This window comes from Coregonus lavaretus (genome assembly GCF_964263955.1).
Source record: "Coregonus lavaretus genome assembly, contig: HAP1_SCAFFOLD_382, whole genome shotgun sequence".
Taxonomy (NCBI): Eukaryota; Metazoa; Chordata; class Actinopteri; order Salmoniformes; family Salmonidae; genus Coregonus; species Coregonus lavaretus.
In genome coordinates, this window is record NW_028163971.1 from 336,896 (window position 1) to 348,758 (window position 11,863).

Below are 11,863 nucleotides of genomic sequence, written 5' to 3' on the forward strand. Positions count from 1 at the left end.
TCATGAGGAAGGAAAATTATGTGGCTATATTGAAGCAACATCTCAAGACATCAGTCAGGAAGTTAAAGCTTGGTCGCAAATGGGTCTTCCAAATGGACAATGACCCCAAGCATACTTCCAAAGTTGTGGCAAAATGGCTTAAGGACAACAAAGTCAAGGTATTGGAGTGGCCATCACAAAGCCCTGACCTCAATCCTATAGAATATTAGTGGGCAGAACTGAAAAAGTGTGTGCGAGCAAGGAGGCCTACAAACCTGACTCAGTTCCACCAGCTCTGTCAGGAGGAATGGGCCAAAATTCACCCAACTTATTGTTGGAGCTTGTGGAAGGCTACCTGAAACGTTTGACCCAAGATAAACAATTTAAAGGCAATGCTACTAAATACTAATTGAGTGTATGTAAACTTCTGACCCACTGGGAATGTGATGAAAGAAATAAAAGCTGAAATAAATCATTCTCTCTACTATTATTCTGACATTTCACATTCTTAAAATAAAGTGGTGATCCTAACTGACCTAAGACAGGGAATTTTTACTAGGATTAAATGTCAGGAATTGTGAAAAACTGAGTAAATGTATTTGGCTAAGGTGTATGTAAACTTCCGACTTCAACTGTATTAAAGCATTAAACACTAAAAGCTTCACTCATACATAAATTATACTTAAACCCAAAATGGTTCTCCAGTAGATTATTAAGAAAGGTTCATCCTTTGATCAAAAATTGCCTTTTTGCCTTCATACAGAACAACTTCTCATTTCCGACTAATTGAAAATGAAACTTTGTTTAAAGTATCACCCTTTCTTAAACAAGCCATGCAAAGCTGGTTACAATTTCAATTTTATCCTCCAGAAAAGATACAACAAATATTATAGTTAAACTCAAATATACTTATTGATAAAGAAACGTTCTCTATGGAAAAAATGTTTAGATAAAAAAAAATATATATATATATTATGAATAGAAATGGTGGAGTTGTCACATATGCAGCTATCGAAAATATATGGGAACATCTGCTCAATCCAAAGTTGCAACCAACTGATCGCAAAAATTATTATACAAACTTCTTGCCAGCAACAGAATGCTATATATATGGGGCAACAATCTCAGCTCTGTAGATTTTGCTGTGAAGAGACAGAATCACTAGATAATTTATTCTGTTATTGCCCCTATGTAGCTTGTTTCTGTTCACAGGTTCAGGAACGGTTAAAAAAATCACAACATTCACTTAAAATGAACCTTACAAATACTGTGATAGTGCCCTACACAGACCACAATGGCGGCCGGAAGACAGGGTGGTGCGGCAGGTGGCGGACGGAAGACAGGGTGGTGTGGCAGGTGGCGGACGGAAGACAGGGTGGTGCGGCAGGTGGCGGACGGAAGACAGGGTGGTGTGGCAGGTGGCGGCCGGAAGACAGGGTGGTGCGGCAGGTGGCGGACGGAAGACAGGGTGGTGTGGCAGGGCGGACGGAAGACAGGGTGGTGCGGCAGGTGGCGGACGGAAGACAGGGTGGTGTGGCAGGTGGCGGACGGAAGACAGGGTGGTGCGGCAGGTGGCGGCCGGAAGACAGGGTGGTGTGGCAGGTGGCGGCCGGAAGACAGGGTGGTGCGGCAGGTGGCGGCCGGAAGACAGGGTGGTGCGGCAGGTGGCGGCCGGAAGACAGGGTGGTGCGGCAGGTGGCGGACGGAAGACAGGGTGGTGCGGCAGGTGGCGGACGGAAGACAGGGTGGTGCGGCAGGTGGCGGACGGAAGACAGGGTGGTGCGGCAGGTGGCGGACGGAAGACAGGGTGGTGCGGCAGGTGGCGGCCGGAAGACAGGGTGGTGTGGCAGGTGGCGGCCGGAAGACAGGGTGGTGCGGCAGGTGGCGGCCGGAAGACAGGGTGGTGCGGCAGGTGGCGGCCGGAAGACAGGGTGGTGCGGCAGGTGGCGGACGGAAGACAGGGTGGTGCGGCAGGTGGCGGACGGAAGACAGGGTGGTGCGGCAGGTGGCGGACGGAAGACAGGGTGGTGCGGCAGGTGGCGGACGGAAGACAGGGTGGTGCGGCAGGTGGCGGACGGAAGACAGGGTGGTGCGGCAGGTGGCGGCCGGAAGACAGGGTGGTGTGGCAGGTGGCGGACGGAAGACAGGGTGGTGCGGCAGGTGGCGGCCGGAAGACAGGGTGGTGCGGCAGGTGGCGGCCGGAAGACAGGGTTGTGCGGCAGGTGCCGCTTCTCATTCGAATGCTGTAATTTTATCTAAACCATCAGGTGTACCCCGACCCCAGCTAAGTAACTCATGCAAAGAGTTAAAGCGCAATGATGTGTTTTATCTCCAGTACTCTGCCATGATTGTCAGTTATGTAGCTGCTCTACTGATAATCTCAGTGCGTCCTTGCTGGGATGACACAATCAGTCTACTACCGGAGAATATTAACACCAAACACAAACACATTGGTTCACCGTTCCACGGGAGCGGACAGTACACAGCATACCATAATGTTCTGAATAATGGCCAAGTCTACCTCGCTCCTTATTCTACTGAACCGCTTAGGCGCAACAAACACAAGTCCAACATTTATCGGAAACTGTTAAACTACCTGTTCACTACCCTCCTGCTCTCCGGGGATGTGCAACTCAATCCTGGGCCCAACATCACCGAGCCAGCGATACGCACCGGAGTGGAGGGCGGTGGATGGCCTCGTCCACTGATCGTCGCCGCTGTGGAGGTGGGTGAGTGCTATGGTCCTGTGGTTTCTCTCGACTCACCCGGCTCCAGGATGGATTTTGACTCTTCAAACATACCAAAGTCGCTATATGCGATCCCTGACTCTGCTTCTGGTATGCAAGCTGTTTTAATTAGTTTCCCGCATCCAGTGCAGGCGGGAGGGATTGTTAATTGCGCTACCGAACTGCCCCTAATCAAAACGAAACAAAACGGCCTAAACCCAGCCGTCAGAAAACACAGAAAATTTAACTTTTTTCAATGTGTCAATCACTCTCGAGTCATCTGGGACCCACGAGCTAAGCCCAAGGGACTACTAGGGGGGCACTTGAACATTCGTAGTGTCATTCCAAAAAGTGATCAAATTCAACATCTACTCACAGACTCCAACCTTGACTTTCTCTGCCTCTCAGAGACATGGCTCCATAGAAACTCTCCATCTGCTGCTTTGATTGTGCCTGGCTACAATGTTTTCAGGAGAGACAGGACTGAAGGAAGAGGAGGGGGTGTGATGATTTATATTAAAGAACAAATCCGATGTAAACAAATTGAGTGGTCATGTGATAATGAACTAGAATGTATTGGCCTGAACATTACACTGTCTCCCCAAATGTATTTTACCCTCATTGGAATGTATAGGCCACCTTCCACCAAAAGTGTGTTTTTTGATCAGTTTAATAACATGCTTAGGGAATGTGATTTTGGGAAAGAGGTCATCTTAATGGGAGATTTTAACATTAATTATGAAGACAAGTGTTGTAGGAAAACCCTCAAACGGATCACTAATACCTTTGACCTTACACAGCTAGTTAAAGGGCCAACCAGGGTGACTTGTTGCTCTAAAACACAGATTGATTTGGTGTTCAGTAATAAACCAGAGAGAGTGACTAAATCATTCAATATGGTTACTGGGCTATCTGATCATAATCTGACACTTATAGCCAGAAAGCTAAGAGCAGGTTTAACCTCTCTACTGTTAGAAAGCCTGATCAACTAAGAATACCTAAGAGTGAATTAAGCTATTTTGAAAATGCAATTAAGGGAATTAACTGGAATGATCTCTTGTCCTATGCAGACGTGGAAGCTGATAGTCAAGTTTTTCTGTCCACAATCCAGACTACATTAAATGGTTTCCTAAAGAAAATCAAATCCAAACCTGGCTAAATGGAGAAATCTGGAAATTGATGAAAGAACGAGATTATTATCTAAAAATAGCCCTAAGATCCAAATTAGAGCATGACAGACGTAGGTTTACCATGTTGAGAAATAAGGTGATGAAAGAAATCAGACAGGCCAAGGCAAACTTTTTTATTAACATAATTGGTGAAGCAAAGGGAAATTCTAAACTGATCTGGGAGAATCTAAAAAAGTTAACAGGGAAAGACCATAGTAACACTGCAAAAAGACTAGAAATCATGGTGAATAACAATCTAACACAGGATGCAGTCGAAATAGCAATAGCCTTCAATTCCTACTTTATTGACTCTGTCAGGGTACTGACACAGAACCCCTCCACTGGTTTCTTGGGCTCAGTGCTAGTAAATGATGCTCAACCTGTCTTCATCATAAGGGAGGTTTCTGAGTCAAAGGTAGACAAGGTGATTAGCTCACTAAAGAACTCTAAAGCCAAAGATGTGTTTGGGATGGACTCTACCTTTCTTAAAAACTACAAAGAGTCACTCATTGGCCCCATTACTAAGGTCACCAACACATCTATTGGTCTCGGGGTGTTTCCAAGGGTATGGAAGTCGGCCATAATAACGGCCATCTTTAAATCAGGCGACCCTGCTGATGTGAGTAACTACAGGCCCATTAGTATACTACCTGTGGTGTCAAAGATTGTTGAAAAGTGTGTAGCAGAACAACTGATTGCCCACCTCAACAACAGCCCCTTCACATTACATTCCATGCAGTTTGGCTTCAGAGCGAAACACTCCACAGAAATGGCCAACTGCTTTTTTCTGGAAAATGTGAAGTCCAAGATGGACAAAGGGGGCGTTGTTGGGGCTGTGTTTCTGGACCTAAGGAAGGCTTTTGATACTGTTAACCATGAGATTCTCATCACAAAATTGTCCAAGTTCAACTTTTCCCCCGATGCCTTGAGATGGATGAAATCATACCTTGAAGGCAGAACTCAGTGTGTCAGAGTGAGCAATGAGCTGTCGCCCACTCTTAGCTATGATGTGGGTGTGCCCCAAGGGTCAATACTGGGGCCCCTCCTGTTCAGCCTGTACATTAATGATCTGCCTTCTGTCTGTACTGGGTCTGAAGTTCAAATGTATGCAGATGATACAGTGATATATGTGCATGCAAAGAGCAAACAACAAGCTGCACAAGAACTCACTACTGTAATGGTCCAGGTTACAAAGTGGCTCAGTGACTCGTGTTTGCATCTCAATGTGAAAAAAACTGTTTGCATGTTCTTCACAAAGGGGGCAACAGATGCTACTGAGCCAGAAGTCTATGTGTCAGGGGAGAAGCTCCAGGGGGTATCTGATTTTAAGTACCTTGGCATCATACTTGATTCCAACCTCTCTTTTAAAAAGCATGTGAAAAAGGTAATTCAAATAACCAAATTCAACCTAGCTAATTTCCGATTTATACGAAATTGTTTGACTACAGAGGTAGCAAAACTGTACTTCAAATCTATGATACTCCCCCACTTAACATACTGCTTGACTAGTTGGGCCCAAGCTTGCTGTACAACAGTAAGACCTATTCAGTCTGTCTACAAACAGGCTCTCAAAGTGCTTGATAGGAAGCCCAATAGCCATCATCACTGTCACATCCTTAGAAAGCATGAGCTCCTGAGTTGGGAAAATCTTGTGCAATACACCGATGCATGTCTTGTATTCAAGATCCTAAATGGCTTGGCTCCCCCTCCACTCAGTATTTTTGTTAAACAGAAAACCCAAACATATGGCAGCAGATCCACAAGGTCTGCCATGAGAGGTGACTGTGTAGTTCCCCTAAGGAAAAGCACCTTTAGTAAATCCGCTTTTTCTGTGAGAGCTTCCCATGTCTGGAATACACTGCCATCAGACACACATAACTGCACCACATATCACACTTTCACAAAATGCTTGAAGACATGGCTAAAGGTCAATCAGATTTGTGAACATGGTCCCTAGCTGTGTGTTGCCGCTTTCCATGTCTGTTGTCTGTAACTTGTGAGGTGTGGAAACACTTTGTTGCTTTTATGAATTTTGTCTTGCTGCTTTTTGTTCTATGTTGCTCTGTCTGTATGCTACGTCTTGCTTGTCCTATGTTGCTATGTCTGTATGCTATGTCTTGTTCTATGTTGTTATTGTCTATATTGTAATTGTTTTTAATAACCTGCCCAGGGACTGCGGTTGAAAATTAGCCGGCTGGCTAAAACCGGCACTTTTACTGAAACGTTGATTAATGTGCACTGTCCCTGTAAAAATAAACTCAAACTCAAACTCAAATAGCAGTGTTGGGGGCGATTTGGAAAGCCATAGTCAGTCAATAAATAACATAATACTTGTAGGAAAGGTTTTCATCTTTAGCTCATAATCTGTGGATACTATGCGATTTAGAAAGGTTCAAAATGTATGTAAAACATCACAGCACCATTGAAAAATATATGGGACATGGAAACCAAACGAGGGTGGTGTATGGTGATAGGTGGGATGGGCTGAGAGTGGCTGAGGGGTGGTGTATGGTGATAGATGGGATGGGCTGAGAGTGGCTGAGGGGTGGTGTATGGTGATAGATGGGATGGGCTGAGAGTGGCTGAGGGGTGGTGTATGGTGATAGGTGGGATGGGCTGAGAGTGGCTGAGGGGTGGTGTATGGTGATAGATGGGATGGGCTGAGAGTGGCTGAGGGGTGGTGTATGGTGATAGGTGGGATGGGCTGAGAGTGGCTGAGGGGTGGTGTATGGTGATAGGTGGGAGTGGCTGAGGGGTGGTGTATGGTGATAGGTGGGATGGGCTGAGAGTGGCTGAGGGGTGGTGTATGGTGATAGGTGGGATGGGCTGAGAGGGGCTAAGGGGTGGTGTGTGGTGATAGATGGGATGGGCTGAGAGTGGCTGAGGGGTGGTGTATGGTGATAGGTGGGATGGGCTGAGAGTGGCTGAGGGGTGGTGTATGGTGATAGGTGGGAAGGGCTGAGGGGTGGTGTATGGTGATAGATGGGATGGGCTGAGAGTGGCTGAGGGGTGGGATTAAAGAGATTATGTTTGGTAATGTATTATTGTTATGTGATTGCTGTATATAAAAGTACCATGTATGTCAAATGTGATAAGTCAAATGTATGTATTTGCAGCAAAAAAGCTGTAAAAAGAAAATATTTGTTCTCTTAATAAATAAAAAATATATATATTTTAAAAAGTTGTCTGGATGTCCTTTGGGTGGTGGACCATTCTTGATACACACAGGAAATTGTTGAGCATGAAAAACCCAGCAGCGTTGCAGTTCTTGTCACCTACTACCATACCCCATTCAAAGGCACTTAAATCTTTTGTCTTGCCCATTCACCCTCTGAATGGCACATGTACACCATCCGTTCTCAAGCCTTAAAAATCATTCTTGAACCCGTCTCCTCCCCTTCACCTACACTGAAGTGGATTTAACAAGTGACATCAATAAGGGATGATAGGATTCACCTGGTCAGTCTGTCATGGAAAGAGCAGGTGTTCATAATGTTTTGTACACTGGGTATATCAGTCATGCTATCAGTTAAATAGAATATTAATGTTAATTACTAACAGTCAATTAGCTGCGTTGGAATAAAGGCCTTCTATTGTGTTAATTAGTGCTGCGTTGGAATAAAGGCCTTCTATTGCGTTAATTAGTGCTGCGTTGGAATAAAGGCCTTCTATTATGTTAATTAGTGCTGCGTTGGAATAAAGGCCTTCTATTATGTTAATTAGTGCTGCGTTGGAATAAAGGCATTATATTATGTTAATTAGTGCTGCGTTGGAATAAAGGCCTTATATTATGTTAATTAGTGCTGCGTTGGAATAAAGGCCTTCTATTATGTTAATTAGTGCTGCGTTGGAATAAAGGCATTCTATTATGTTAATTAGTGCTGCGTTGGAATAAAGGCCTTCTATTATGTTAATTAGTGCTGCGTTGGAATAAAGGCCTTCTATTATGTTAATTAGTGCTGCGTTGGAATAAAGGCCTTATATTATGTTAATTAGTGCTGCGTTGGAATAAAGCCCTCCTATTATGTTAATTAGTGCTGCGTTGGAATAAAGGCCTTCTATTATGTTAATTAGTGCTGCGTTGGAATAAAGGCCTTCTATTATGTTAATTAGTGCTGCGTTGGAATAAAGGCCTTCTATTATGTTAATTAGTGCTGCGTTGGAATAAAGGCCTTCTATTATGTTAATTAGTGCTGCGTTGGAATAAAGGCCTTCTATTATGTTAATTAGTGCTGCGTTGGAATAAAGGCCTTCTATTATGTTAATTAGTGCTGCGTTGGAATAAAGGCCTTCTATTATGTTAATTAGTGCTGCGTTGGAATAAAGGCCTTCTATTATGTTAATTAGTGCTGCGTTGGAATAAAGGCCTTCTATTATGTTAATTAGTGCTGCGTTGGAATAAAGGCATTCTATTATGTTAATTAGTGCTGCGTTGGAATAAAGGCCTTCTATTATGTTAATTAGTGCTGCGTTGGAATAAAGGCCTTCCTTCCTTCCAGGGACAATATCAACTACAATAACCAGTACACAGACTGTCTTCATCTATAATAACATGAATGGATGGAAGTAATGAAAACATACTGTAGAAGCTGATGAGAGACTTTTAACGGCTACCAATCAAAAGTGGACGTCAGGGACTTGCACTCTTAAAAAAAGGGTTCCAAAAGGTGTATATATAAAGAGATCATGTGATAGATCATGTGACACTTAGATTGCACACAGGTGGACTTTATTTAACTAATTATGTGACTTCTGAAGGTAATTGGTTGTACCAGATCTTATTTAGGGGCTTCATAGCAAAGGGGGTGAATACATATGCACGCACCACTTTTCCGTTATTTAATTTGTAGAATTTTTTGAAACAAGTTATTTTTTAAATTTCACTTCACAAATTTGGACTATTTTGTGTATGTCCATTACATGAAATCCAAATAAAAATCCATTTAAATTACAGGTTGTAATGCAACAAAATAGGAAAAACGCCAAGGGGGATGAATACTTTAGCAAGGTACTGTATGTGCATGTGGGTAGAGTTAAAGTGACTAAGCTAAATTATTAACAGAGTAGCAGCAGCGTAAAAGGATGGGGTGGGGGGGCAGTGCAAATAGTCCGGGTAGCCATGATTAGCTGTTCAGGAGTCTTATGGCTTGGGGGTAGAAGCTGTTAAGAAGCCTTTTGGACCTAGACTTGGCGCTCCGGTACCGCTTGCCGTGCGGTAGCAGAGAGAACAGTCTATGACTAGGGTGGCTGGAGTCTTTGACAATTTTGAGGGCCTTCCTCTGACCGCCTGGTATAGAGGTCCTGGATGGCAGGAAGCTTGGCCCCAGTGATGTACTGGGCCGTACGCACTACCCTCTGTAGTGCCTTGCGATCGGAGGCCGAGCAGTTGCCATACCAGGTGGTGATGCAACCAGTCAGGATGCTATCGATGGTGCAGCTGTAGAACATTTTGAGGATCTGAGGACCCATGCCAAATCTTTTCAGTCTCCTGAGGGGGAATAGGCTTTGTCGTGCCCTCTTCACGACTGTCTTGGTGTGTTTGGACCATGATAGTTTGTTGGTGATGTGGACACCAAGGAACTTGAAGCTCTCAACCTGTTCCACTACAGCCCCGTCGATGAGAATGGGGGCGTGCTCAGTCCTCTTTTTTTCCCCCTGTAGTCCACAATCATCTCCTTTGTCTTGATCACGTTGAGGGAGAGGTTGTTATCCTGGCACCACACAGCCAGGTCTCTGACCTCCTCCCTATAGGCTGTCTCATCGTTGTCGGTGATCAGGCCTACCACTGTTGTGTCGTCAGCAAACTTAATGATGGTGTTGGAGTCGTGCCTGGCCATGCAGTCATGGGTGAACAGGGAGTACAGGAGGGGTCCCCGTGTTGAGGATCAGCGTGGCAGATGTGTTGTTACCTACCCTTACCACCTGGGGGCGGCCAGTCAGGAAGTCCAGGATCCAGTTGCAGAGGGAGGTGTTTAGTCCCAGGGTCCTTAGCTTAGTGATGAGCTTTGAGGGCACTATGGTGTTGAACGCTGAGCTGTAGTCAATGAATAGCATTCTCACGTAGGTGTTCCTCTTGTCCAGGTGGGAAAGGGCAGTGTGGAGTGCAATAGAGATTACATCATCTGTGGATCTGTTGGGGCGGTATGCAAATTGGAGTGGGTCTAGGGTTTCTGGGATAATGGTGTTGATGTTAGCCATGACCAGCCTTTCAAAGCACTTCATGGCTACAGACATGAGTGCCACGGGTCGGTAGTCATTTAGGCAGGTTATCTTAGTGTCCTTGGGCACAGGGACTATGGTGGTCTGCTTGAAACATGTTGGTATTAGAGACTCAGTCAGGGACATGTTGAAAATGTCAGTGAAGACACTTGCCAGTTGGTCATCGCATGCTCGGAGTACACGTCCTGGTAATCCGTCTGGCCCTGCGGCCTTGTGAATGTTGACCTGGTTAAAAGTTTTACTCACATCGGCTACGGAGAGCGTGATCTCATAGTCATCCAGAACACATGCATGCTTCAGTGTTGCTTGCTTCGAAGCGAGCATAGAAGTGATTTAGCTCGTCTGGTAGGCTTGTGTCACTGGGCAGCTCGCTGCTGTGCTTCCCTTTGTAGTCTGTAATAGTTTTCAAGCCCTGCCACATCCGACGAGCGTCAGAGCCGGTGTAGTACGATTCAATCTTAGTCCTGTATTGACTCTTTGCCTGTTTGATGGTTCGTTGGAGGGCATAGCGGGATTTCTTATAAGCGTCCGGGTTAGAGTCCTGCTCCTTGAAAGCGGCAGCTCTACCCTTTAGCTCAGTGTGGCTGTTGCCTGTAATCCATGGCTTCTGGTTGGGGTATGTACGTACGTTCACTGTAGGGACGACGTCATCGCTGCACTTATTGATGAAGCCAGTGACTGATGTGGTGTACTCCTCAATGCTGTCTGAAGAATCCCGGAACATGTTCCAGTCTGTGCTAGCAAAACAGTCCTGTAGCTTAGCATCTGCGTCATCTGACCACTTTTTTATTAACCGAGTCACTGGTGCTTCCTGCTTTAGTTTTTACTTATAAGCAGGAATCAGGAGGATAGAGTTATGGTCAGATTTGCCAAATGGAGGGTGAGGGAGAGCTTTGTATGCGTCTCTGTGTGTGGAGTAAAGGTGGTCTAGAGTTATTTTTCCTCTGGTTGCACATTTAACATGCTGGTAGAAATGAGGTAAAACGGATTTAAGTTTCCCTGCATTAAAGTCCCCGGCCACTGGGAGCGCTGCCTTAACAAACAGTGAACCATCGTACATTTTAGTCATTTAGCAGACACTCTTATCCAGAGTGTCTTACAGGAGCAATTGGGGTTAAGTGCCTTGCTCAAGGGTACATCAACAGATTTTTCAGCTAGTCAACTTGGGGATTCAACGCTCTTAACCACTAGGCTACCTGCCACCCCATACTCATGCATAAAAAACTAATAATGAAAGAAAAGCATTGTAAGTTTGAATTTGGTACAGTTAGTGTAGGAGAGGTGGAAGAATTATTGTTATCGATCAATAATGACAAACTTCCTGGCATTGACAACTTAGATGGAAAGCTACTGAGGATGTTAGCTGACTCTATAGCCACTCCTATCTGTCATATCTTTAATCTGAGCCTAGAGGAAAGTCTTTGTCCTCAGGCCTGGAGGGAAGCCAAAGTCATTCCTCTACCCAAGAGTGGTAAAGCGGCTTTTACTGGTTCTAACAGCAGACCAATCAGCTTGCTGCCAGCTCTTAGCAAACTGTTGGGAAAAATTGTGTTTGACCAAATACAATGCTACTTCTCTGTAAACAAATTAACAACAGACTTTCAGCATGCTAATAGAGAAGGGCACTCAACATGTACTGCACTGACACAAATGACTGATGATTGGTTGAAAGAAATTGATAATAAGAAGATTGTTGGAGTTGTACTGTTAGATTTCAGTGCAGCCTTTGATATTATTGACCATAACCTGTTGTTGAGAACTTATATGTTA